We start from the raw sequence: 22238 nt of genomic DNA, 5'->3' as shown, positions 1-22238 counted from the left end.
CTTTTATTTGATTTTATTTGATTTTTAGGTCTATTACAATTATTTCATGTGTTTTTAATTGTTATTATTTTTTTTAATAATAATAATAATAATAATAATAATTAACTATAATATGCTTCAAAACACTGTAGTATTTACAACAATATTTTTTCATACAAGTTGTTTACATTATCTAGCAAGGCAGGCAAATAAATTTTAGTTTAGTAGAAAACATATGGTTGTTATTTTCTATTTATGTCCCTCTGAAATTATTTTGTTGCAATAATTAATCAATTCCATGCGTGTTCAAGAAAAAAGGTCAGGAGAGGTTTTTCTTCAATGTCAAACATCTTAGTAATTTATTGGATACAAATGAATAATTCGATTCACAGAATTCTGGTATTGTCAATGCAATGAAAGAGTTACATTCAGGAGGTGCGCAACCAATTTCATTTCCTGACTTGTAAAGGCAGCTGATATTAACAGGTGGAGTTTAGGCAAATTCGTCACCTTTCAATCATTCTCCAGTTCTCCATTGGCCGCACTCATACATAACGTCCTCTTTTTCTACTAATTCTCTGCACAACAATAAAAGCATATGTTTCAACACATTTCGGCTGACTGGAAGTTTAGCTGCAGAGCTCAAGTTAATTTTAAACAATCAGGTCTTTGCATTTCTATCAGCTTCATCTACTTCTGCAAAAATGCTTTATTAGTATGCAAAGCATTTCACACTCAACAGAAGTTCAGTTAATATACCATATTTAAGCACTACAAATCCAATTGTTTATTGAAAAGAAAAAGAGACAAAAATATGTTTAAAATAAATTATTTTTTCCCAAAATCTGGAACAAATTCAGGGTTTTTGCAGGGTCTTAAAATGTCTTAAATCTCAAAATCTAATTTTTAGGCCTTAAAAAGTCTTAATTTTTTTTAAAATATTGTATTGTAGGTCTTAAATCTTTTTTTAAACAGGTCTTAATTTACCTTTGTTCATGTATTGCTGCCCAGTCTGGCCAAAACCCATGCTATCACCAACAATCCATCTCAATAAAACTTCATTATTAGGTAATTAACTCTAATTATCTTAATGGTTTAATTATTTTCAGTAACATTTGTTTAAAAGTGCTCCATGTATTTACTTCTGAAGACACTGACCTGGGCAAATCGGTGTGCATAGATTTAGTTTATTATCGTTTTTAAAGCTTAAAACATTTGTTCATTTTTTTATTTTAAAGAAATGTTATGCTTGATTTTACACTATATTTAAAATATTTTGCTAAAAAATATCTAAAATATAATTTTTTTTTATTATTCATTTATTATTGTATTATTAAATGTAAATTATAATATACATTTTTTGACAGGGCAAATAAAACTTTTTTCCATTTGGGCCATTTGAAAATTTCTTAAGCATTTAGCCCTTTATGAGTCTAAAATTTCATTCATAATGGTCTTAAGAACGTCTTAAAAATTTAACTTGGTGAAACCTGCAGAAACCTTGAAACTTTAAAAATATTGACATTCCTCTATGTATTCCATTTTTTTATTTTTTACTTCCTGCCCTCTATCTGAATTTTGCATCACCACCAGAATCACATTATTACAAACAACCCATATAACTATTATTAACTCTTTTCTTCATGTATTTGTGTTAATATGGGGGTCATGATTCAGAATACCTTTTAATAGCTAGTCAAGATTTGTGTGACATGATTTTTGGCCTTTAGTGACTGTCAATTAGTCTCTCATCCTCTTTATGAATGTGTTTATCCTTTTTACCCACATTAAATGTATTCACACACACGCATATTTGATCCAATAGATAGTGGAGAGCTTGTCCGATCTGCTGAACAGCCGGCTCTGCTGAGACCTCCCTTGCCCACTTAACTGGATGCAATTAAACCAATGCTGTGTTCGGCCTAAAGCAATCTGTTTGCATAACAATGGGCCACGGCAGATGATCTGGGTCATGAGGTGATATAAGGAGAAACTCAAGCTTGTACCTGCGGGTCAGGAGCAGCTGGTGTGGGCCAGTGGCAGAATCACTGGGGACTAAACTCCTACTGATGCTTTGAGTCATTCGGGAGAGCCCGTCCAAATCTTTTCCAGTGAAAAAACTGAGACATGATGAATATTGTGTAGAGTGAAGCCAGAAATTATTTAGACACCTTCAACATTTGTTACACCATCACAGCTTTTTCTGTAAAGTTTAGAAAATAGTAATAAAAAGGTGAAAGGGCTTGGTGAGGTTTGGGCTATGGAAGAGCTTCAGTGCTTGTAATTGTATTTTGTTTTGTCTTTTGTCATGTCCTTATTGAACCCCTTTGTAAATGAGGTGTTGCATCTCAAGGGCTTATCCTTTTATTAAATTGAAATTGAGTTCCATGCCATTGCTAAGAAATGTCAGATAACTTTATTATATATGTGTGTAAGGGGTTGCACTTATTAGGTAAGTTACTTTGATTAAAGTAATTAATTATTAATTTACAATCTTATTTAATGGCCCGTTTCCACTGAGTAGTACGGTGCGGTTCGATATGCTTTTATGGCCACTGTCAAAAAGTACCAAAAAGCGAACCGTACCACTTATTGGGTATCCTTTTCAAAGGGTACCTAGCACAACAACAAGGTGCCAAAAGGCGGCAAAAGACACGCAGCTGAACGCTATTGGTTTACAGAGAAACGTTACTAGTGGTGCACAAACCAGGCGAATGAAAACAAAGCGGCATTTTTAAATACACAGCTGAGACATTACACCATAATCAAATTTGCATACAATAACGAGCCATGGGCGACCCGAGCTCATACAAACCTTGACGTCTTCTTGATGAACAGTCACAAAGCCAAGAAAAATAGCAGAATCTGCCATGTTTCCTGTTGTTCTCTGCGTGACAGAGAAGCATGCAAATAAGGATGTGCCCATATTCACTGATGGTCAAGATGATTCGAAGTATCTGTTGTTTTACGAGGCTGTCTAAAGCGTGAGCGGTTTCACTTTCTTTAAAGAGCTCTAAGGTTATTTGCTGCGCATCTATATTTGAAATAACTAACAATAATGACTAATAATGTCCATGTGATTATGAAATTGCTTTTGACCTTTCAGAAATGGACAAATGCCAGGGTGAATTGTGAAAAAAACAAAGGAGAAGTCCAAAAGCAAAGGAGCAAAGGATTCTTTCAGCAACCTAAAACATGAACAAACCGCCATGTTTAATTACCATTGTCTTTTAGACTATTATATAAATTCGGAATTACGGAATTGCTTTTTATGAGACGCTAACATGTACTGGTGAAGAATAAAAATGAGAGGTTGGTACTGACTGTATATGTTTTGTATTCTTTATGAACCCAAACAAGGCCTAAATGAATGTTTGTTTTTGGTTTAGTTTTTTTGTAATTGATAACATTTCAGAGACTGTAAATCTCTGTATGTGTTCTTAATTGTTTTACTTTATTTTTAAATTTTATAATATGCATTGCAGTAGGCTATTTTGCATTATCATTGATCTGCAGTTATAATCAATTTCTTTTCATAAAAAGCTTTTATTAACATTTATACATAAGTATTTATGTATATAAAGCATTTGTTTTGTGAGAAGTGCTTCTCATACGATATGTGAATTTCAAGTGAGAATGACGTCGACTGCAACTTTGTCAAACATCATCCCTACCAAAAGGGCACCATTGGTACTATTTGGCAGTGGAGACACAAGCCTGATATAGGTGACCCGTACCAAACCGTACTGTACTGTACCGTACCATACTGTATCACTCAGTGGAAATGAGGCAAAAGTAACTTTTCTAATTACTTTGTCTGAAAAGTAACATAGTTTTAAGTAATTTAATTACTTGACAATCCTAAAAAATCCCCTTAAATCTCAGTGAATAGATAATAGAATGTAAACTGTTTAAATGATAAATAATTTATTTGAGACAAACAGTACTTAATTTTTCTAAAACAATATATGTACCAAAAACACAAAACTTTTGAAATGTATGACACCACATTTCATATACACCACATATATTGAGAAATTTCTAAAGCGTTTAGTTGTTTCTTAAGCATGTGCAATTTTAAAGAGAATTAAAACCTTTAATTTAGTTAATCAAAATATCTGAATAAATTCAGAGAGAGAGAGAGAGAGAGAGAAATGTATTGAATGTATATCTTGTCATGAAGTAATTTCTCTGCTAAATATATTACTCTGCTTCTCTTAAATAACCTTTATAAAACTTATGTTAAGCTATATACAGTATTTAAAGGTCCCATAAAATTAAAATATATATATATTTTTAAATGTTAGTATCAGTTTTGTTAGTTTTTATGATATCTATTAGCTAGTGTGCTTCAAAACAGTGACACAATTCACGTTTTGAAGATATAATAATAAAAATACATTTTATTTAAAGGCGCTTTTATGGCAACTCAAGGACACCATCCAGCATAAAAAAAAAAATATATATAGATATACATACACACACACACACACACATACACACAGCAATAGTGCGAGTAAAATTAATTAATTAACTATTAAAAGCCATCTTAATTAAGTGGGTTTTGAGTCTTGATTTGATTAGTGTGAGGGAGTCAATGTTTCTGACAGCAGGTGGTAGTGAGTTCCAAAGCCGGGTAGCAGAGGGAGGAAGAAGATCGCAGGGTGCGAGAAGGAACTGAAATGTGGATTAGAACAGACAAATATGGAGGGGCGATTGTGGATGGCTTTATATAAACATGTAAAGCTTGTAGTTTGTCACTTCCGGCTAAATGGATCAATGGTGGTATTCAGGTAACCTCACACTACAGTTTCTCACGACCAATCAAAAGCTCTCTAGTATCTGATATGCCCCGCCTCCTTCAAGATGCTTCTCATTTACTTTTCATTTAATGCTCTTTCACTGGCAGAGCGGATAAAACAAAAATCTATTAGCTGTTTTTTAAAAAGAGGAGGGGCTACACTATGTCTTCTCTTCGTGCTTCGGTTAAGATTACGTCAAACACAGAATAAAAATGCATATTTCAAAGCACTTCATGGAACCTTTAAGGCAAGTATATTTCAAGTAACTGTAATTAAATTGCTTAAACATTAAAAGTGACTCCATTGCTTTTTTCAGCAGAAAAGTTTAAAGACAACTTTTAATATGACAATAAATATTTACACATCCTGTAGTCTCTGTTGTAAACCAGATTCATCAATCTTGGTCTTCAAAATTTTCCAGGCTTGCTGCAGCAGCTTCTTCAAAACTTTTAGTCCACTTTATGAAGAATGTTGTGAGGTATAATATTTCACAGTCTACTTTCTGTCTGCTTTCCTTACATAAATGAGCTGTAATGTCCTGGTACTCACTGGTCATAAATTATATCTGGTGTCTGAATAATTTTTGGTTAGACTGCCTGCATAGTTTTCCAGATGTGTTGGAGGTAAGGGGAATAAAGAATGATTGGGAGAATTTGGTTGAAAAAGGGAATTCAATTTATTATCTAAAATAGAGGAGTGAAGAGTCATTGTTCTGTCTTGTGGTTCAAATATGACACAAAAAGACCAAAAACATAGAGAAGGATGACACTGAAATTATCTTGGTATGTTATATATTCAGCAATAAACAATAATTGGTCCAAAGACAAAATCTGCTCTTAACTTTTTATGACTTTAGTTTTATAAAGCCCATATAATAACACAATGAAATATATCAAACATTCCTTGGTCTTGTTTTCATTAGACTAATTGCTTCTTAAGCTAAATTTATTTTCATTTTCAGGCCTAGTATTTCACAAAAAGAAAGAAAGAAAGAAAGAAAGAAAGAAAGAAAGAAAGAAAGAAAGAAAGAAAGAAAGAAAGAAAGAATAGCTTGATATTAAAGGTGCAGTGTTAAAGTTTGACACCCGGTAGTTGAACTACGTATTGCAGTTCTGGTTCAAAACACACGCAAGCACAGGTTGCCAGATTGATGACATCTACAGGAGTGTGCCTGCTATCGAACCTAAAGTCATGTTTTATATAAAGCAATGGCACAAACTTTTTACTCTTTGAAACTGAACTTTTGAAACTGAACTTTAGAACTGTGACTCCAACACAATCTCACGGCAATTCGTAACTTTTTCATTTAGTGGCTAATTCGAATGAATTCGTACGATCTAATTCGTACAATTTAGTACGATTTGCTTATCCCCCAATGACGGTTGGGGTTAGGGGTGGGGTCAGGTGCCACGCCTCCTTTTTAAAATCGTACCATTTCGTACGACTGAACTCGTACGAATTCATACGAATTAGCCACTAAACTGGCAAAACGTAAAATACTTACGTTTTCTCGTGAGATCAGGCTGGTGACTCAGTGCAAGCCAACACATATCAGTGATTCAGCATGTACATTTATTGATGTTTAAGAGGTTTAATATGTATTAATTAGATTATAAACCTTACCATTTTATTAGAGTGCAGTGAATGCTCTATTCTCTGAATGACTGTATTTAAATTTCTGTCATGTTTCGTCTGGTGCAAAATTGCTAAATTGCTTATCAATGCAAATCTGGTCACGTATCATGTTGCTAGTACACGTGGTTATAATGCAACTTGCTCACCAAATGTTTACGTCGTAATATTTAAATTATTTGCTAATTAATAAACACATCATGTGGAACTCTGAATCTGCGTCTCATTTTGGAGGCTGCTACTGTCCATTGGAGGTCGCATTTTGCTCGCGGTCGCATACTTTGAGAGCCTTCCTGTCTGAATGATGGAAATATACAGTTTTCCACAAAGACGACCAGGGGTGCTGAAATATAATTGGTTAAACTGGCAGTGGGCAGGTTAAAGGGACCAAAACAAAGACAGACATTCCAGCACGGAACGCACATTTTCAAAGCAGGAAGATTTTAGACTTTAGCATTGCTTTTCAGATAAACAAGTATGTTCACTTAGCATGTTTTTTAAATATCTGCAAACATATTATGGTATTTTTATGCTTTAGAAGAGGCAAAAACTTACATACAGCACCTTTAAAGCATCTTTAAAAGAATCCCACATGTCCACATTAAAAATATTACAGCTAAAACGTCATATGACCAAAGAATCCATTTAGTTTACAGTAATAAGCTGTATTATTAGAAATACTGTCAGCTCCTCTAAAATAATGCTGTAGTTTTTACAGCCATTTGTTACGATGTATTCTGCTTATTACATGACTGCTTGCCAGAAAACATAAAAATTAGACACATAACATTGTTCTGAGCTATAATAGTTTATTAATTCTATGAATTATTAATTGAAAAAAATGTAAGATACTGAATGGAGCATACACTAACCTGCATATTATTCAGACACAAGATGGCACCAAACCATCAAAAACAGCAGAGTGACAGAAACACATGCAAGTAAGAATGTGACCATATTCACTGATGGTCAAGATGATTCAAAGTACCAGATGAGTTGTGTTATTGGCTATTATTATTAGTATCTATGAATAACATACCTCGGAATGTCATGACTGACAAATTAGAATTAAGTATTTCAGACAGACCTGTAACAGTTCTAGATAAAATAGGGATTATTTGTCATAACTGTTGCCTTTACCATCAAAAGATACATCTAAAAGATTACATCCGTGCCTATATCAGGCTTACTGAAAGTTTCAAGCACTTTCATATAATCCAGCAGTTTACATCCCTCATTTCATGTTTAACATGAATTATTTACTGAAATACTGAAATACATATGCAGTGCCAAAAAGTGTGAAGTGCCAAAGAGCTGTCATATATGGTGTAACCACGAGCTCCATCAAACTGGCTGCAGGGCAGCATTCTCCATTCCTCTAGCCCTAATCTAATCACACAAATTGAATTAGGACGTTAAAGAGGCCTGCTGATACGCATTGACAGGCAATCCACATGCTTAAGACGCAAGCCTACAACATAGGAAATAGGATGTTGACTCCTACACAAACACCTGCCATATACAAACTGAAGCCAACTAAACTCTTCCTTTGGGAGATGAAAGTTCTAAAGTTCATTTAAGTTTACCTGGATATAGAAGTATGTGGATATTCAGTGATTCAATATATTGTGATGATGAACATGCACAATGTAGATATATGGACTTCAAAATACAGTGAATATTTATCAATTATATACACTTTCAGAGTGCTTTTAAGGAATGTTCAGATTATGTTTGTTATGGTTTTCATCATCTCCACTAAATTATTTTATTTCAAGAGTTCACACTTAGCTCATGATTTATACATAGCTTGTTTGGCATGCTGTCCCGGGAGAGAGCCCTGAGCTCAAGGGATCCTCGAGCCCAGGGCTCCCCCCCTTTTGCAGGGCGAGTGGAGATTGAGCTCAGGTCTATCTCAAACTCCCCCGCTGCTGAGGCCAAGGCGAACTTCCTGAGAGTAAGACATTATAAAAAAGGTTTAGGCTTGTTTTATCTATAATATAGAGCACATTTGGATGGTGGGAGGAAACCGGGGAACCCGGGGGAAACCCACGCGGACACGGGGAGAACATGCAAACTCCACACAGAAATACCAGATGGCTCAGCGAGGACCCAACACCATTGGAATTCTTGCTGTGAGGCAACAATGCTAGTCACTGGGCCACCGTGCCGCCCATTCTGGATAAAGGAGGAAGAAGGGGAGGAGGGGGGTTTCTTCCAGACGAAGATAGTTGTAGAAAGGAAATGAGGATATATATAAAGTGATTTGGGATCCTTTGATTGGAGGATCATAATTAGTTAATGTGGACCAGCTGGGTAAATCATGAGCACATGCTCCTCTCGAAATTAGTTTAAAACTAAACTTCACTTAAACATTCACATTTACACGTTTCTCATATGGTCAGCATGCTGAAATATAGATTTTTTTTTTTTTTTGATGATGATTTATAAGTCTATTGTTTGTTAATGGTTTACACTGACGTTCCATTTCTTATCAGTTCATTTACATTTACTAAACACTGAACTAAACTGAAAACTGCATTAGCTTTTGTTATGTAGTTATTAAAAAATGTTAATTAAATCAAAAGTTTTAATTGTTCATAATTAATGAAATTCAGTTTGGTTTGACCCATTTGGGATCTAACCTCAGCTGTAAGCAGCAGTTAGCCTTCTTATAACATTATGAACTTAAGCTTTAAAATATTGTACAAAACCACAGTTACATTTGCTGAATTACAATGCTTTAATATACAGTGCATCTGGAAAGTATTCATAACGCTTTATTTTTTCCAGTATTTTTTTTTTTGTTACTTCTTATTCCAAAATAGATTGAATAAATGTATTTCCTCAAAATTATACACACTACCCCACAATGACAATGCAAAAAAATTTTTTTTTAAAAATTTTTACCACTCTACCATACAGGCCAGATTGGTGGATTGCTGCACAGATGGTTGTCCTTCTGTAAGGTTCTTCTCCCTCCACAGAAGAATGCTGGAGCTCAGACAGAGTGACCATCGTGTTATTGATCACCACTTTGACAAAGGCCCTTCTCCCCCAATCACTCAGCTTAGATGACCGGCCAGCTCTAGGATTAGTCCTGGTGGTTCCAAACATCTTCCACTTATTTATGAAGGAGGCCATAGTGCTCATTGGAACTTTTAGAGCAGCAGAAATTTTTCCTAGTCTTGTGCCTCGAGACAATCCTTTGTCTTCATGCTTGGTTTGTGCTTTATGCACGGTCAACCCTGGAACCTTATATAGACAGGTGTATGCCTTTTCAAATCATGTTCAATCAACTGAATTTACCACTGGTGAACTCCAATTAAGCTGCTGAAACATCTCAAGAATGATCAGTGGAAACAATATTTTTTTTTGCTCTTTTTATTGTTACACTTTCTATGTTCTTTCTTATTATGTGCCTATTGCTGTTACTGTTTTTATGCCCATATCGTGTGCATCCTTGTGGCAGTTGGAAACGTGCTATATAAGTAAATTGAACTTGAACTTGTACTTGAGGGCCAAAAACGAGACTTGATTGAGGCTAGTGCGCCTGAGATAAATATAGTGGCCAAATTAAGAAATTTAATAATATTTAAAAGTGACACAGCTTTATATTAATGTGTTGTTTTTTACATTTCATAATAAACTTATTACAGTAAAAACAAAACAAACTAAATTACAACAGAATTACACTAGTTTTGCCTTGATTTGCTCGTTGATCTCTTCTGCATAGTCTTCTATGTGTTACAGTATTTACATTTATAAAAAATCTGATTCATTTGCAACATTTAATTTAAACATTTAATTTCAGTTTGCTTTTTGTTGCTAGAAAGGTTATGTCAAATTAAAAATGATGACCTCTGTGTTAAAGGAAATCCCCCTAACCCTCTCCATCTTTCTCACTCTTCTCTTAAATGGCATGGTGGGCCAAAATGGGCAAAATTTGGCTTGCGAGCCCTACTTTGGGCGTCTCTGATTTAGATCAACTGCGACTTTTTCTGTACAGTGAAAGCAAACATAAACAAATAAGTAGTGCTTTATGGCTCTTTTTTGGGCAGGAATCTAAAAGTATTTAAGAACAGAATTTAAACTATCAAATGCAAAATAACATGGACACCATTGTATAAAAACTGTAAAAATATACAATTTAATAATAACTTTTAATCTTTAATAAACAATTTAATCAATATCAATGCTCAAACAATACATTATTATCATTTTTATTATTTGCTATGTTTATTACAGCTTATTTATGAAATGCTATAGGAGTTATCTTGGAAAATTATTTTACCAATATTTTTTTTATTAATATATATATATATATATATATATATATATATATATATATATATATATATATATATATATATATATATATATATATATATATATCCACAATTATTATTATTATTATTATTTATTTATTTATTTTTTTTTTTAAGTTTTCAGGCAGTCTTTGATTTGGCCCACCATCCCATCTGAGAATACAAGGAGAATGATGGGGATGGTTTCAAGATTGTCAATTCAAATTTAATGCAACAGTTTGTTGTTTTATTAATGCTATGTTATTATAAATTGCTGTTTTTATTTAAAAAAATACTGAAATTTAATGTTTTAATTAAATGGTTTAAATAAATCTGATTTTGTTTAAATGTAAATGCTGTCACCGGACAATGCAGAGAATTTGGTAAGCAAATCAAGGCAAAAGCAGATTCTGTTCAATGGTAGAAAGAGTACTGACAAATCATACTCATTTAAAATGACTTTTACTTGGCCAAAAATGTAGTGCAAGTAGAGTAAAAGTATCTGTTGTAAATATTACTTAATGTATGAGTAAAAAGTAGCCCTTTTAAAAGTACTCAAAAGTAGTGAGTATTACACTGTGAAAAACTGATGCATTTACATGCAACTTGTGCATCTATGTGTGTAAACGTTACATTCTGTAGTGCATTTAGTTATTGTTTAAGGCCAATTGCCGATTTCAGTCATCATACAGTAAAACATCCTTTATCTTGTCATCGGTTACATGCAGTCTAAACAGTCTCTGGGCTTTTGCATGTAAGGATTTTGCACAGTTTGTTGGACACTTTTATTGCTTCCAAGGGGTTTGCTGCACTTATAAAGCGCCCATGTCTTCAGGTAGTTCACTATGATGAAATTTACTTTCTATATGTGTTTGAATGTGGATCACTTTTATATTCAGACTATCCCCTTAGACAAGAAAAATAAAGATGTGACTGCAGGTTGAAAAAAAAAATTGTAAATGTATTGATGCAGAGCTAAAAATTTACTCATGGGAAAGTAAAAGTACACATAACAATTACAATTCCTGAGAAAAACTACTCAATTACAGAAATGTAAGTATTTGTAATTTGTTACTTTACACCACTGATTCTGCTTGACTAGTGTATTCAGTATTGAACTCCACTGTTATAAATGTGATTGTTTGTTTTTATTGCAGTAGGTTATCATTTTAAAAGTAATACAGCATTAGTTAATACCATTTAAAGTAATGTTTTCTGTTTATTCTGAAATATTATAAATTAAGTCAGGAAATGACCTGTGGCATCTTTAAAGGACCACGAAACCCTCCTGTCTCAGCAGTGTTTTCACACCTCTAGTTTGGAAAAAGTCAGGAAAGTATTTAATTCGAGGATGAGCTGCTGGAGAGTATAGTTTTAATGGAATGTTTTATACCGCACGGCAAATGGGAGAAAAGAAAACAGCATTTCTTAGCATCTTAGATGCACTCTGTAGGTAACATATCGTCAAAAAGCCATGTGTGAATAGACTATTCTGTCACAAAATGCGGCAAACATCCTACATGACAGTAAAATTTTAAGGTGTTTACATGTTTACATTCGGAGAGCAGCATTAACAGCGGATCTTTCAGCCTATAATATTGTAGTATAATATTGCCGTGGTATTAACGTACTGTAAGCTTAGTAACTAAATCATTTTGACTAAGTTATGTCTTTAAAAACTGAATGAGTACTGCTCACAATACAAACTAACTGTGTCATCTGAATGAACAAAAAAGGGCACTGATCACACACACTTATCAAATCTGTAGAGACAGGACAATCAACCCCAACTAGAACTGCGTCTTTTTAAAAAAGAGACGAGCGGAAAATACAGATTATATCATTTCCAGATGCAAAAAGCTCTCGGGTAAAAAATATTCCTTACAAACGCATTTCTGTGGCGTGTCGCATGCACTGTAGTCCACAAGTGCAGCTGCACTCTCATAGCAGGAAAATGGAAACAAAACCTTCGTTGCAGCACATTAATAAACGCAACACTGAAGACCTGTGTCTCCAAATTCTTGTTCTTCCACTTGTTTTGGCAACACAACGTGTCGTCTCCCTGCTGTCTGAACACTGTAACAGGTCAAACAGTCTTCCAAGCTATCATGCATATTAATAAAGTTGGAACGCATACACGATAGAGAGCGCTGATTGGTTTGAGCCAAGTCTTTCTCATGAATCAATGCTGCACACTCAGAGATGTCACAATGCACTTGGAGGTACAGACACGCTCAATTACATGCAAGTATCTAATCACCATGAAGCAGCTTCAAAAATTTGTTTCAAATCGGAAGTATTAATAGTGTTTTTAGCAGCGTTGGACACATATATGGCATTCAACAGCTCAAAAAATGTGTTTTGGTGTTACGTAACCCTTTAATGTAATATAGTTTGGTATATTTATCTTCGGCCAATTGCTCTCAATGATAATAGGATATTTGGCCCTTCATACGAAAATGTTGAGGCATCCCTGCATTAGTAAATGCAAAAGTAAACCTAATACAAAATGCAAAAGCTTAATACATCTTGTACAAGTATTGTTCATACTTAGTTCATGCTAGTACATTAACTAATGAGACCTTATTGTGAAGTGTGTCAGAAAAATTGGTTTACTATGAACATGTTTGTGCAATAAATCAATAAAGCAATTTTTTTTTTTTTTTTTTTGCAGTAGCACGATAATACCATTTATCGTAATAAAAGCTTCAGCTATTAATTGCAACAAGAAAATCTGATTCCGTCATAAGCCTACCTAATTATATTGCTAAAAACTCCAGCTTTTTCATAGTATGCAACTGAAACTTCACCACAGGTAATAAGAGATTAGGAGAGACTTCCTCTGTGAGATACATGTGAATTCCGGCTGTGATGAAATGGAAAAATTGGTACTTTACACTTAACCTCTCAGTCAAACACTTTAAAGAGACAAAGCCTTAAGGATCAGGTCTTCAGAGCCGTTTTGACAACGAATAAAACGCCTGATGATAAAAGTGTCTCTTATGATTTTCTCTCACAATCTGGGATGTGAAGGTTGTCAAACAGAGTCGCTGTGTAGATTTCAGGTGTGAACTCTTTCTGATGCATTAACATGAGTCATTTTCTGTCTTTCTCACAGGGGAAGTGCTGCAGACGACAGTCAAACTCTTGCAAAGCTTTCCATTCATTGCAGTGATGCTGTTCGTCTCTGTGGCCTTTTTCGAAGAATGATCAGATTCATCACTGTATGTATCACACTTCTTTTTTTTTTTTCCCTATGCCGAGCCAATTAAGTGAGAAAGAGGAGTAAAGTTGTCTCTATTAGGCCTCGAGGGCTGTTGAAGACCTTACAATGCAATAATAACAGGGAAAGGAAAGAAATCCTTAAGGTCGACACTAAACTTTAATCAACAAGAGGCTGCTTGAGAATGTTTGCCATTGTGTGTGTGTGTGTGCATGTATGTGTCTATATCTGATTTAATAAAAGCTTTTATTATATTTAAAGGGACAGTACTTTCCAATATTTAAATTTGCTACATACAATTCATGAACGTAAGGGTTTTTAGACATTTTACTGTGGATGACCATGTTTTATGAAGGAATTCAAAATGATAGTGTGGACACATATAGTGTTTTTAGATGAAAATGCATTTTTCAAATGTATCTAGATTATTGTAGAAATAACCTTAGCTGAAACTGTGGTTTTGGAGATTTATGCAATGTGAGTCATAAACAAAAACAAAAAAATATATACTGATTAAATTCATACTCGTGACTAGTGACAATGTTTATTAACGTGAAACAATCGGAACATTAAAAAAAAATTTTAAAAAAAAGTTCTTACTCTCAAAGTAGTAATAGCTACTCACTGACTCGCCAAGGACTTGGCATGGGAGGATAATCACTTTTAAGGTATACTGCGGTTTGGAAAAGTGAAGGTTTTAAAACCGTCAAAATATTCTGCTATACTGTTCCACCGAAAACAGGATCTCCAGCAGAAATTATATCCAAAGATGCCATTCTAAATTGCATTGAAACTGTGTTTTTTAAATGAATGAGGAGAGCAGAAGTCAGTGATTCATTTGAATTATTTATCCTGACTTGTTTATCGCTCCAAAATATTTAAAAAGTTTCTCAAAATAAAATATATTGTGTTTAAAAGGGAAAAAAGTTTTTCGATTTTACCCAGACATTTAAAAAAGAATATATTTTAGAGCGGTATTTTATAGATTTTATATTTTATGGTACAGAGCAGAAATTTTTATCCATGGTTATCATACCTTTAGAATCGTATACCAGCTCATGCCTACCAAGGACCAACATTTTGGCTTTTTATTTATTTATTTATTTATTTATTTATTTATCTATTTATTTATTTATTTATTTATTCATTTATTTATTTATTTATTTATTTATTATTATTTTTTTAAAAGTTATCTCTTGGATTGCCAGAGAGTAAATAAAATAATAAATCACCACTTTGAAATTCTAATGCTGTGTTCTCACCAGACGTGGATAAATTGCCTGTAAATAGACTTTTGAACATTTTGAGTTTACTCGCTTTATTCGCGCGTCAAATACGATTCATTTGCACGTCAAATTCACTTCACAATAAACATGGATTCGCATCACGGGCAGGGCTTCTGTCTGCCCAGTGAATCTAGCTCTGTTGCTAAATGGCTTACATGGATTTTATTGAGAGAATAACTGTGTTAATGTGCTTTCTGAAGGCTGAAAAACTGTATAGATTCATTTGGAGCAGTGTCTGAGTCCACTAGATACATTCAGAGATGCACCCATACTGGGAAATACTGAGAAATACTGGGAAATCTCTGTAAACTGATGACATTGTCGTTAAGCTTATAATCTTAATATATGAGCAAAATAGCCTATTTTGTCACCACTTTAGACATTAAGCAAGAGAATCATTGAAATACTAGTTGTAAAGTGACGCTGTTTTTAGGCAAGGATTTCTGCTGTTCTGACATCAGCTGCAGATGTGAATGAATGGTGGAAGAAAGTAGTTCCTTATACAAAAGGGTAATTAGACTCTCCGTGTTGGATTTTTCTTTTTTTATATGCATGATTATACCGTCAAACTGTTGAATAAACGCAATTATTGCGTTTTTTTGCCATTGTGTGTGTTATATTGACTGCTTCTCATGTGATGTTGCTCATATATATTGTTACTATTATTTTCTTTATTAATGAAAGGTTCACATGTTAGTAACTTTTAAATTAGCATTGCAAATTGTAAAGTTTCACTATTATTACTGTTGTGGCAATGACTACAAAAATGTAGATATCTTAATGTTTGCTGTGCAGTTAAGGCAGAGGAAAAGGAAGAAAGTGGAGTTTGACACACATCAATCTTCTACAGGTATCATTACTGCTGACAGGGAATGTAGAGGCTGTTTTGCTGACTCACCCAATTCTTACACAACTTAGACAGTTGAGATTGCTTTTTGTCTCTCACTACAAACTTCCTGTAATTACTCTTGTGTTGTCTTTATCCTTCACTGAATAGTTTAATTGTATTTTTGTGACTTAATATGCAATCGCACAACATGGTTAATTGAAATATGTCTTAATTTAGATTAGCATTTGTTATCTTGTCCTTTCCGTTTGCATGTAAATATTGTAAATATACATTTTCTAGACTGGTTGTTTATTTTAATTAATATTCAATATTTAGCTTTGGTTTGATAAATAGAAACTTAGTTACCCTTTTTTCTTGTGTGCATGTATTATTTGTCTCTTTCTTGAATTGATTGAATTGGTTATTTTATAAAGTGGTGATTTTATATCAGTGTATACAATATGAATGATGTAAAAAACATTCAGTATTAACTACAAGTGCATTAAGTATAAATACAGTTAAATACAGATTTATTTTATTACTTTATTTATTAATAACAGTATAATTATTACTTGTCATATGTTTTTGTGTTTTTTACAGCAAACTAAAAGCAATGAGACATTCTCCAGAAGAAAAAAACGTAAATATAATAGGAAACACTGTAAATTTTCCCTTTCTCTGTTAAACGGCTCTTAGGAAATACTGTATACTAAAAAATAATTCAAATGTCAGTGGTCCATAGCCAGGGGGGATTCAGGTGGTTTGAAAGACCCACCCCTCAATGACAAATGTCCAGAATTTGTCCCATACATGAGCTCATTTGTCCTTTTTTGACTGCCATAACCCAACGAAAAAGGTTTTTCTGTTTTGGCCAATGCAAACTATTATTTTTCATGAGTTCGACAGCCTGCTGTGCAAGAAAACATAAAATTGGACGCTAGTGAAGTCATCTCTTGCTACTGTTTATTATTATTATTTTTTTTAATACAGAGAAAACATTTTACAAGTAACTTTTATTTTAAATATTAGACGTCATTCTTGAAACAAAAAATGAGCAATAAAAAGGTGTGAAGCACCAAAAGTGGACCATATTAAAATGGATTGATATATGGTGTAATAAATTTGTATTTTAAAAAATAAGAATACATATTTCTTCATTATTAATCTTTAGTAAATATGTTGGGACATTAAGAAACCATTCAACAAACTAATCCAGCTAAAAATGGCTACAAATAGTGCTTAAAATGTTACTAAAATGCAGTGTTCAAACATCATAATTAAATAGAAAATCAGGCGAATAGCTGCAAAAAGATCCACATTTTGAGAAAAAAGAACCACCTCTTCTATCAGGCTAGCTACTGGCCTGCAATATATACAATATTAATCATCTAAAAAAAAAAATGCAACTACAAGTACAAGAAGTAAAGACAAAAAAGACTAAATTATTTTATTTATTTAGAAAAATGTAATTATTATTAGTCATAAGTGTGTGTGTGTTTGTGTGTGTGTGTGTGTGTGTGTGCGTGTGTGTGTGTGTGTGTGTGTGTGTGTGTGTGTGTGTGTGTGTGTGTGTTTACAGAAGAAAATACAAATTTAATAGGTAACACTGTGGAAAAATCCCTCTCTCTGTTAAGCAGCACTTAGGAAATACTGTATCGTAAAAATAATAAAAATTTCACAGGAGGGCTAATCATTTTGCCTTTTACTTTACAATAACAAGTATTCAGTTCAACCCAAAGCAATAATTTGCTGTTGTTTTTTTAGTTGTTTCTTTCTCAAATTTCTTCCAGTATTTTTAAATGAGGTGATGATTTAAAGAGTCCCTATTACGCATTAAAAAGGGTTATATTTTGGTTTTGTGGGTCTCCAACAACAGTCTGATATTCATGCAAGGTCAAAAACACTTTCACCATCTTATAATATGCATTTATTTTTATCTAATTATCCCAACAACTCCCATATGGTTTGTTCAGCCATTCATTTGTTGCCAAACTCCTCCTTAGTACGATGCTAATCTGTGCTGATTGGTCTGATGACCCAGTCTATTGCGATTGTTTGACTGTGTTTAGCGTGAGACAGAGAGAAATGTTCACCATGGCTTATCAACAATTTAGTGGCCACAAACTAAGCGGCACGCATCTCATTTTTGGCTTTAGATGCAATATGAGAATATAAAGAGTTAACCAGATACAGTACAAGCCACATGGAGCAGTTACAAGTTACAAAACACAATTAAAAACATAATTTTCAAGCTAGAGAAAACAAGGAGACAACCATTTTAAACCGTACTTAAATACACTTGTGAAATGGAGGAAGAAACTGTGCACTGTAAAGTTTCTGTCTAGCTCTGACAAATTCCCATACATCAATAGTGTTTTCTGATCCTTCCTTTAACAAATGGCCGATGAATCCTCCGTTGTAAGTGTGTAGATTGCTGAAGCACACGTCAGAAAAATGACAGGAACACAGCACAAGGCTGGGGCTATAATGCTGAGATATTTTTTTGCAAAAATGAGCCACTGACTCTTCACAGCCTTATCTTTGGGTAGGGAAAATAAGACTAACTTTCCCTCACACTTCAGAGCACAGCGTCTTCGCAACATGGGTCAACCGGGATCTGCTACAGTTTTTGTCTTTCTCTTTTTCTTTCTACAGAGTTTGTGGGCAGAGCTGGGGGTTTTAATTTTTTTCCAGGTCAGCGCGTGCAACAAGTTGGCAGGACTTGACTTCTGTATCGGTGTCATGCCGACACGGCTAAAGATTTGTTACCCCTGACGATTCATATGAATCACTCTGAGTCGACTCTTATAGATGAACCAATAGTTTTAAACACTTTTTAAACACATTTTCAAAAGCCCATAATAGGGCCTCTTTAATATCAATTTATCCAATGTGATTTATACATGCTAAATTAACTACACATACAGAAAGTATAAACACAATACGATGTATTAAAAACTCAAAGGGCAACATGGTGTCAACAGATGAAATGTAAATGCATATGAATTAGCCACTGATTTGCCAGCTTGTACAGCAGTTATGAATTGAACTGATAACCGGCACATGGCATAAAGTTCTTTGACAGACCATTCTTTCTTTCTGTCTTTCTTTGTCTCTCAGCGGTACTGGAAAAGGCTGAGCTATACTGTGATTGCTCCTTCTCAAGTGCTTTCTGGGTTGAATAATTTACATGGCACAATCTTGGAGCAGGCAAGCTGAATTTGATGTATGTGATGGGCAAGCCCAAGGGCAGCATAATAGCATGCAGGAGAGGCAGAAGAAGTGGAGACAGAGAGGGATGAGTGAGTAACACCAGAGAGACAATACGCCTCTGTCTTTCTCACACATCATCCCTCACTGCTTATCTGCCAAGCGGGGGGACGTGCCTTTTGGACAAGCTTTCGTCGGTTAAAAAATCTATCTGACAAGCTGTTTTGGCATCTCATACCCCCGGGATACATTACAATTAATAAGTAAGGACGTGAAGGAGATGTCCGATGACTGCTGTCAAGTCTTGTCGTTTGTATGAGCGTGTGCCTACAGCAACGGTAATAAGAAGTTACTGCCAAATAAAAAAAGATGCCCCAAAACAAAAACAAAACTGCCTTCATCAAACCTCTTTTCCATTTGGGTCATCGTGTGCTTTTTAAAGTCCATGTGAAATTTAAATTTATTTATTTTGCTAGCACACATAGTTAATTATCAGGTAAGCAATTAATCTGTGTAAGTTAATCCTCTAAAAAAAATGTTGTGGTAATCTGTATTCAAAGTCTGACTATAGACTGATTTCACACAGCCGCCGATTTAAAAGCGAAAGTTAGGCTGCGTTGGGAAGAAATCCAGAATTATCGCCTGGAGACACACAGGAATGGCATGTACCTGGCTCTATATCTTATCAGCTAAGAGAAAGTAACACGCATTCATCATTTCACGCCATTCCGAGTTACCCAAAGGTCCGTTCTGAATGGAAAGTGAAAATAAAAAGGGGTATTGGACCTCATTTTCAGCTAAGCTAAGAGAAATTTCACTAGTTAGCTAACGTTTCTTTCCCAAACACACGTTTTAGATGCCATTTATCAAATTATATTAGACTTGTCACGATACTGAATTTTGGCACTGAGATAAAAAAAGTCAATTTCCCTCAACATTTGATCACTATGGAGCGTGTTCTTTAACACCCTTGATTTTCCATAGTGTAATTGACTGTGATTGGCCATGAAGGTCATCAGTTCACTACACTTTATCACTGTTTTCCGAGTGCAAACACAGATGAGCAATCCGCTGATGACTCGACTGATCTTCGCTGCATTAAAACGAGCAAGTGTCTTTGTATCTGTGTTTGCACTTGGTGAATTGATGACCTTCACAGCCAATCACAGTCATTTCTGTTGAGCACTGGTGAATACTATGGTAAATTAGCACTGTTTAAGAATTCACTAAAAAGTGCTTAAATATTAGCAGGAAAGGCTGAAGCAGGGAAGCGTCCCCACGGTGTTTACCTGGTGCCATGAACTGAAATCTAGGAGGACAGTTAAGCGTATTACTTTGATTTAGTTTGATGCCTAATTTGCTTTTAATTGTTTAAATTAAACTTAACTAAATGATATTAAACTGATGTTTACAACACATCTGCACTTTAAAATCGTGGCAACAGCTGGAGGTTGTAGTTCACAGTGTGTTGTTGCAAGGTTTATAGTTCTGATCTTCTAATTCTGGCTTTCATCCCACCGCAGCCTCGCTTTCGTTTTTTTAAAATGGTAGCTTGTTGAAATAAGCATATTAGCTTTCGCGTTTGGAGGGGCAGGCAGTGCTTCTTTTCTTTGCTTCTTTTGCTTCTTTGCCTCTTCCTTTCTTTTCTTTTCTTCATACAAAATATTCTCATTGTGTCAATTGTAGTGGTGTAATGGTTCGGATCACACCACAGATTTTGAGTCACGGATCGGACCATTTTTTGGATCAGCAAAAAAGAAAGGAGACAAATGTCCTTTGCTTACCTTTATACAAAAATATTACTGCAAAAACCATCGGATTTAACAAACAAAAGAACCTGTAATTTGAATAAAAATAAAAATCAAGATATAACCAGCTGAAAAAAAAGGATAATATTTAATATGAAAAATGATCTTTGCTGCTGTTGCTGATAATGATAAATATAGAAAGCATCAATGTTAATCAATCTAAACATCTTGTATAACAGATAATATTTATTTTCAATTAATGATTCAACAATTCACACATAATTATTCATGTTTTTTTTTTACAGGTGGATCATTTTTAAAAACCTATTAAGTGACATAATTTTGATGGTTGTTTGTCGCCACCTATTGGTTAAACAATATATTGCTACAACATTCACCAACGTCAAGTTCCATTAAACAGTGATTTTAATCTTTACTATAAACAGCAGTCTTTATATCTGAACTATAAACTGTTCTCTCAGTACTTCTGTGTTTTTTAAGTGTTTGTAATTAACTAGAAAACTGTAAAAACTGAATCTCTCTTGATCAAACAAAGGTTTAAATGCAGCGCTTTGAACGATTAATAAATACATGCAAATCATTATCATTTATCATTCATGTTGTGCGGGTTTGAATTGAGATCACAATCTTTTAATGTTTAATTGTGCAGCTTTACACTGAATTCATTAATGCAGGCTAAACAAACAGTGACAGAAAGCACCTTTACTTAATAACCTAAGAAAGCATTTAGGTAGGTCCCACCACAACATTTTCCGTCATCATTATATTTTACAGGGAAGACAAAATGCTTTTATACATGTGATTTGAATGACGCTGGAGGCGATCTCTCTGCAATTGTTTTTATAGTTGGATTAACATACAAGTTCAAAATAAGATATTAATCCACGGGTCATGTGCGTTCTAAACTGTTGGCTCTGATCCATTAAACCCCTAGTCAATAGACAAATAATGTCAACATGTAAACATGGTGTGTCATTGATTGGGAGATCTGAAATGGGACACTGACAAATCCATTACTTTACAACAGCCAATGCTTCAGTTTTCACAGTTATATTATCTCTAAGAATTTAGTATTTTAGGCCTAATGCACCTATAATAATGTCACTCTAAAACACTGTTACTTCAGCCAAATGCGAATTCTGTATCATGGCATTTAATTTCTATTTTGGATGCAGCATATCTATAATGCTGTCAACATCAT

At 34.1% G+C, this 22238-nt stretch overlaps 1 long non-coding RNA gene across 5 annotated transcripts in view; it reads left to right on the top strand.

The window, feature by feature from the left end:
- LOC147833033 (uncharacterized) overlaps positions 1 to 22238 on the top strand; it is a 219557-nt gene that overhangs the window by 87771 nt on the left and 109548 nt on the right. For all 5 annotated transcript variants that reach the window (XR_015513166.1, XR_015513164.1, XR_015513165.1 and 2 more), the window contains one exon: positions 13839 to 13944. This is a non-coding gene — a long non-coding RNA (uncharacterized LOC147833033). The remainder of the gene's footprint in view (positions 1 to 13838; positions 13945 to 22238) is intronic.

Source organism: Danio rerio, chromosome 17, assembly GCF_052040795.2.
Source record: "Danio rerio strain M-AB ecotype USA chromosome 17, GRCz13ab, whole genome shotgun sequence".
NCBI classification, from domain to species: domain Eukaryota; kingdom Metazoa; phylum Chordata; class Actinopteri; order Cypriniformes; family Danionidae; genus Danio; species Danio rerio.
The sequence above is the reverse complement of the archived record's forward strand: the minus strand, read 5'-3'. Positions and strand labels throughout refer to the sequence as shown.